Below are 7500 nucleotides of genomic sequence, written 5' to 3'. Positions count from 1 at the left end.
ACAATGAACCGTCATGTGCGCCCCCGTAAGGGCGCAATGTGGCATTTGTATTTTATACAGCCGGCCCTCAGACAGGAGTGGTCCTGGATGTGTCTCCACGGACCGCAATGTGCGTTCGAAATGTCGATGTTCAAATGTGTCCTGCAGTTCACACTATGACGCGCAGTTAACTGCGTTCTTCATCGACCCGCGAGCCAAGTGATCCACCGTCCAGGGTAATAGTTTTTACACCACTACCGCATGGATAATATTGTGTGTGTTAAATGTTACAAGTTACAAATGTTACATATGTATGTACATACATATATTATGTTTGTGGTATAACGATACACGACACACGATACAAGCGCGCCTACCGCAACAATGACGCTCTCGCGTGTTCTCGTTATGTGCGTTCGATTGACGAGCGCTCTCGTCGAGGTATCAACTCGTGGTAGCGGATTTGTATACCAGTCTACGTTGAAGTTACGACGAGCGCGACGCGAGATACGTTCGTCGGGTGGCGGCGCGAGATGCGCCACCCACCGTCGAACAGAGTCTCTTTTTTGAGTTTTGGGTGTTTAGGATATATAAATATTATCATCACCATCATCGTCCATCATCGTTCATCGTGTGTGTTGTGTGTGCACAACGACAACAAAAACAGCGCGACGACAACAACGACAACACGTTAATGATCCTTCCGCAGGTTCCCCTACGGAAACCTTGTTACGACTTTTACTTCCTCTAAATGATCAAGTTTGGTCAACTTCCCAGCAACGCCGACGGCCGTGAAGCCACCGCGTGTCGGTCCGAAGACCTCACTAAATCATTCAATCGGTAGTAGCGACGGGCGGTGTGTACAAAGGGCAGGGACGTAATCAACGCGAGCTTATGACTCGCGCTTACTAGGAATTCCTCGTTTATGGGGGATAATTGCAAACCCCAATCCCCAGCACGAAGGAGTTTCAGCGGGTTGCCCGGGCCTCTAGGCCAGGGAGAACATGCTGATTCCTTCAGTGTAGCGCGCGTGCGGCCCAGGACATCTAAGGGCATCACAGACCTGTTATTGCTCAATCTCGTGCGGCTCGAAGCCGCCGGTCCCTCTAAGAAGAATTTTAATACGTCGCCAGTGAGTTGCGTGACGGAGCCACGCACACCTAAATGACGACGCCTATTTAGCAGGCTAGAGTCTCGTTCGTTACCGGAATTAACCAGACAAATCGCTCCACCAACTAAGAACGGCCATGCACCACCACCCACCGAATCAAGAAAGAGCTGTTAATCTGTCAATCCTTCCGGTGTCCGGGCCTGGTGAGATTTCCCGTGTTGAGTCAAATTAAGCCGCAGGCTCCACTCCTGGTGGTGCCCTTCCGTCAATTCCTTTAAGTTTCAGCTTTGCAACCATACTCCCCCCGGAGTCCAAAATCTTTGGTTTCCCGGAAGCTGCCCGCCGAGCCATTGTAGTAACGTCGGCGGATCGCTAGATGACATATTTACGGTTAGAACTAGGGCGGTATCTAATCGCCTTCGAACCTCTAACTTTCGTTCTTGATTGATGAAAACACCTTTGGCAAATGCTTTCGCTGATGTTCGTCTTGCGACGATCCAAGAATTTCACCTCTAACGTCGCAATACGAATGCCCCCAGTTATCCCTATTAATCATTACCTCGGAGTTCTGAAAACCAACAAAATAGAACCGAGATCATATTCTATTATTCCATGCACGAAATATTCAAGCAGCATTTTGAGCCCGCTTTGAGCACTCTAATTTGTTCAAAGTAAAATTGTCGGCCCACCTCGACACTCACCGAAGAGCACCGCGATAGGATTTTGATATTGAACCGGCGTATTACCGCCGGCTCACCGACGATATGCTCCGCAGACGTGTCAGTATCACCGCGGATGCGGTGCACCGACAGCGCGGCGCACAAATGCAACTACGAGCTTTTTAACCGCAACAATTTTAGTATACGCTATTGGAGCTGGAATTACCGCGGCTGCTGGCACCAGACTTGCCCTCCAATTGTTCCTCGTTAAAATATTTAAAGTGTACTCATTCCGATTACGAGGCCTCGTAAGAGTCCCGTATCGTTATTTTTCGTCACTACCTCCCCGTGCCGGGAGTGGGTAATTTGCGCGCCTGCTGCCTTCCTTGGATGTGGTAGCCGTTTCTCAGGCTCCCTCTCCGGAATCGAACCCTGATTCCCCGTTACCCGTGACAACCATGGTAGTCGCAGAAACTACCATCGAAAGTTGATAAGGCAGACATTTGAAAGATGCGTCGCCGGTACTGGACCATGCGATCGGCAAAAGTTATCCAGATTCATCAAAATTAACGACTTCAGACGCGGGGCCCTCCGTCGATTGGTTTTGATCTAATAAAAGCACTCATCCCATCACTGGTCAGAGTTCTGATTGCATGTATTAGCTCTAGAATTACCACAGTTATCCAAGTAACTGAGTAAGATCTAAGGAACCAAAACTGATATATTGAGCCATTCGCGGTATCGCCTTAATACGGCTTGCACTGAGACATGCATGGCTTAATCTTTGAGACAAGCATATAACTACTGGCAGGATCAACCAGGGAGCTATCGAATAGAACACGCGCTCGTAGCGCGCACTCCGTCGATCCCGCGCGTCGACGATCCTAGATCACGCCGACGCGTTACGGGCGAGCTCTGTAAAACGTACACACAACACGCACATGTAAATAAATATTTATATGTAGTGTTGTGCGCACATAGAGAGTTTGGGGTCGCCGACGGGCGAACGTTTGAAACGGTTGTATCTCAAACACGTCAAACGTCCGCTGCCCGCCTGCATTTTCAGGACACACTGACGTGGCCCCAATTGGGAACGTTCGTACCGAGACGCGTTCACATTTTATTTAAAAAAACGTTTAACACAATACGGATGTGAAACAATCACGATTCCGCCCGGTGTCTATAGAGTAATGCCTCGCTAGATAGAGGTGTAAGTATAATTTTTCTCGGGACCGCTTCGATTCTATACGGACTCGTGCATACACAACGGTCCGTCGGCCCACACAGTTAAAGAGATTCATCTATCTCTCTCGTTTTATCCGAGAGAATACGAGAGACGACGAACGACGACGACGACGACGACGACGATAGTCGAGTCGTCCTGTCTGTCTGTAACGACGCGACTTTATTACATATATACATAGGTAGCAAAGTCTAGCGTCGTCTCTTTCTCGTACTCTCTATTATCGAACAAACGAGAGTGATGATAAATATTTATGATAGAGCGGACAACGAATAAGAACGCGTTGTCGCCCTAGCCTGCACAGCGGCGGCGCACGAACGAACGAACGAACGAACGAACGAACGAACGAATGCACACTCACGGACGGTACACGAACGAGAGTCGAGAGAGTGTTTTCTTATAGCAAAGATTTTATTCGTCGCGTCGAAAACACTCCGCCGCGGTCAAGCACATACATCACTCTCTACTCGTGATAATCGTACAACTACTTCGTGTGTGCACATATGTTGCTGTGTAGAGTAGAAACACACATGACAACACTAGCACACAGTCCAATTCGTAGACGATTATAACACATAACACATATATATGCACACCGTTTTTTTTTGTTTTCTTTCGGGGTGCATATATATGTGTTTTTCGTGATGATGCGCGCCCGCCGCCCGTCAACAACACAGAGTCGAGTCGCCGAAGTGAGACAACAAACGACGGAGACTGACTCTATGTTGTGAAACAGCTCTATCTCGCGCTCGCACTCGCCGCCGATCGTCGTTTGTCGTGAAACAAATGACGATCGCACCGCTGTACACATATGTCAAATCGTAGAGTCTGTGTCGTCGGGTTTGCGCGTTTCGCCGTGTGTGTGTACATAATAATATACATATGTGTGTTCGACGAGCAGGATTTTGTTTTTGTCCTGTCGATGACACAATTACCCAGACCTCCGACGCCTCACCCCTCACCCCCCCCCAGGCCAAGAGGGGAGGGGGGAGCGGGGGGGGGGGGGGCTTAATTTGCTGAATATAGGAGGGTTTTTTCAGTAGTCGGATCGGCAGGGTATTATTACAGTGATAGCGGGTAGACGGGGAGGGAGAGGGGGAGCAAAGGGGTTCAAGGGGGCGGTGGGTGATTAAGGGGAGGGGAGGGGGGAGGGTAGAGGTAGTGCTATGGTGCGTCATTGTGTGATCGTATATTGATTGCAGGAGGGGGTGCATGCGAGCACCCCCCCCCCTCCCCGGTCTTATCACCCCCCCCCCCCCTCCCCCTCCCCCGTCGCCGTTCCCCTTCGTACCACAGTCCCAAAAAAAAAAAAAAAAAAAGGCAAAACATTGATTCTGGTTCTGTTCTGATTTTCAGTGACACCGAGAGGGCAGAAGAGTTGCAACGAAACTTATGTTTTCAGCTTGGGGTGAGTTTCATCACCCTCACACGCTTTGAGGGCGAGAAAACCTCTCAACTCGGACAACTCGGGGGAAAATAAATGAAGGTGAGTTATATTATTATTATTCTCTTTATTTATAATTCTTCTTAATTATTACATTTTTAAATATATATTTTCATTATAGTAAGAAAAATATAAAAAAAAAAAAAAAACATATTTAAAAATATAAAAATTAGGTGGCCACCGGTATCGGGAACAGGGTCCAAAGTACCGGCGGTTAGGACTCCAGGGCGAGGAACCTCCTAACGATTCGTGCCGTGCCGAGAAGAACCGCCTTCTGCATCAGGCCCTTGACCCAGCTGCCCAACGCAAGCCTCCGAAGATGTTGGTCGAGACTCTTAGCTATAAGTCCGTTAACTGACACGACTATGGGGACAATAATCGCGGAATCCACATCCCACATGTCGACAATCTCATGAGCCAGATCCAAATATTTAACTTCTTTATCTTTTTCGGCCTTCACGAGATTCTCGTCATGCGGGACAGTGATGTCGACGATTACTGCGACACGCTCTGATCGGTCTACAACCACTATATCGGGTTTGTTCGCAATTATAGTGCGATCCGTGATTATAGACCGATCCCAGTACATGGTGATTGAGCCATTTTCAAGAACCGGCTCCGGAACATACCTGTAGTAAGGGACCTCGGTGACCACAAGATTATGCTTCAGAGCAAGTTGCTGGTGGATGATCCTGGCTACTTGGTTGTGTCTGTGCAAGTACTCTCCATTGGCAAGACGCGAACAGCCGGAAACTATATGTCTGAGGGACTCGCCAGGCTGATGACAAGCCCGGCACACGTCAATTGTGCCGTCCTTCATAATATATTTCCGGTAGTTGTTCGTCTTGACAACTTCGTCAGCAATTGCGCAGACAAACCCCTCGGTTTCTCCAAAGAGATCACCGAAGCGTAACCAGGCCACCGACGCCAGCAGGTCGACATCGGGTCCGTGAAGGGCCCGATAGTACCTGCCATGCAGCTCCTTGCTCCGCCACACATCGACGCGGTCCCCAACGTCCATCACCACAGGCCGTCGCCAGTTCTCGTTAGCCAAGGACAGAGGAGTGAGTCCTTTATCAACTGCAACCACATCTCGGTGCAACCCCACGTCAATGCTGAGAAAATAATCTCGAAGACTGCACACCTCGCGGTTGTGGAGGGTTTTGGCATTCAAAAAACCTCGACCCCCACACTTCCGCGGAATGTACAGTCTCATCACCGATGATCGCGGGTGATGCATCCGATATGAGGTCAGCAGTGACCGGACTCTCCTATCCAGGGCGTCCAGCTCGGTCTGAGTCCACTTGAGTATGCCAAAGGAGTACATCAGAAGTGGAATGACCCAACCGTTAAAGGCACGAACCTTGTTACCACCCGACAAAAGACTATTAAGTACTTTTCTCAGGCGGCCAAAGAAACGTTCCCGCAACGATCGTTTCATTCCCACCTCATCGATGCCTAACGCCTGTGACATACCCAAGTATTTGTAGGTGTCGGTGGCGAGGAGCGGTCTGAGAGTTGTGTGATCCGAGAGTTGTAAACCCTCGGATGTCACCACCCTCCCCTGTTTTACATGCATGACCACACACTTGTCTACACCAAACCCCATTCTGATGGAATTACTGAAAACTTCAGTCACCTTCAGCAATTCCACCATATGCGGTTCGGATGAAGCAAACAACTTGAGGTCATCCATGTAGAACAGGTGAGATATGACTTGACCATCTCTTCGCAACCTATAACCTTGGCCCGAAATCCTCAGTAAAGTACTGAGAGGGTTCAGTGCCAGGCAAAACCACAAGGGACTCAGACTGTCACCCTGAAAGATGCCTCGCTCTATCCTTAACAACTCGCCGTCACCGAGAACCCGCCCACACCCTGGATAGCGAAGGCCAGTCGTCCATTGGCCCATGCATGATCTCAAGAAGGCGCATAGAGTTGCATCTACTTTATACAACTCCAGCACCCTCAGCAGCCATGAATGGGGCACAGAGTCATAGGCCTTCTTGTAATCTATCCAGCATGTAGACAGACTCCTACGGTTCCGGCGAACTTGCTGGCAAATGGCCATATCAATGAGGAGTAGCTCTTTAGTGCCACGGGCCCCATTCCTACATCCATTCTGAGAGATAGCCATGATGTTATTTCCAGTTATATGTTCATTTAGTTTTCCTCTCAGAATAGATGTGAGTAATTTATATAACGTGGGTAAACACGTGATGGGCCGATAATTTTTGGGATCCGTGGCATTACCTGACTTATAGAGCAAGTGGGTGATACCGTTAGTTAAAAAAGATGGTAGCGATCCAGACTCCACAGATGACTGGAATAGGGAAGCTAAGCGTGCATGCGAACTACGCAGCCATTTTAACCAAAAGTTATGCAGTCCGTCCGGTCCGGGAGATTTCCAATTGGCCAGCGAACGGACTGCGTTGGCTACATCTTCGGTCTCAATATTTATAGCCGGCATTCTTTCTATGGGCTCACATGCACGCTCAACCTCCCGCATCCAGACACCCTCAGTGTGGTCAACCGGTACCGACCAAATACTACGCCAGAACGTATTCGTAGAATCAGCATCCGGCAGGCCCATGTCGCCCACACTTTGATCGGATCGCTCCCAGGCTCTGTATATCCACTTTTGATCACTCTGGAACATGCGATTCTGGGTATATCTCGCTACACGCTTTTTGTACCTCTTAATGCGGTTTGCCCACGCGTAAACCTTCTGCTTCAGAAAGTCGATGCGCTCTGTGATCCGGGCATGGTAGTCTTGGGGACTTATATCAGTCCCCATGAATGCTCGACGCACAAAGCGCATAACTCTCGGGCGCATATTGCCCGACCTGAAGCAGATAAGTTTGCCAATCATCACCCTGGCATCAGCAATACGTCGTTCAATCCTGCACTGCCAAGCCGGTACGGCTGGCTTCGGTCGCATCGCTGTGTCTTGTTGGAATTTAACACCAGCGATGCGACATACTGCATTGGCCGCACAGTACAGAATTGAATGCACGTCAATCAAATCGTTACAGGTACAGATATAGTCGACTAGCAGCTTATC

The 7500-nt window shown here is 49.2% G+C and overlaps 2 non-coding genes across 2 annotated transcripts; both read right to left on the bottom strand.

Annotated features, from left to right (window-relative positions):
• Positions 1–61: 61 nt before the first annotated feature.
• LOC142986930 (5.8S ribosomal RNA) lies at positions 62–218 on the bottom strand. The gene has a single exon (XR_012960456.1). It is a non-coding gene; the product is annotated as a 5.8S ribosomal RNA (ribosomal RNA).
• A 453-nt stretch (positions 219–671) lies between these two features.
• Positions 672–2573, bottom strand: LOC142986955 (small subunit ribosomal RNA). The gene has a single exon (XR_012960480.1). It is a non-coding gene; the product is annotated as a small subunit ribosomal RNA (ribosomal RNA).
• Positions 2574–7500: the final 4927 nt, after the last annotated feature.

This window comes from Anticarsia gemmatalis, unplaced genomic scaffold (genome assembly GCF_050436995.1).
Source record: "Anticarsia gemmatalis isolate Benzon Research Colony breed Stoneville strain unplaced genomic scaffold, ilAntGemm2 primary ctg00000049.1, whole genome shotgun sequence".
NCBI classification, from domain to species: domain Eukaryota; kingdom Metazoa; phylum Arthropoda; class Insecta; order Lepidoptera; family Erebidae; genus Anticarsia; species Anticarsia gemmatalis.
This window is presented reverse-complemented; position numbering and strand designations above follow the sequence as displayed.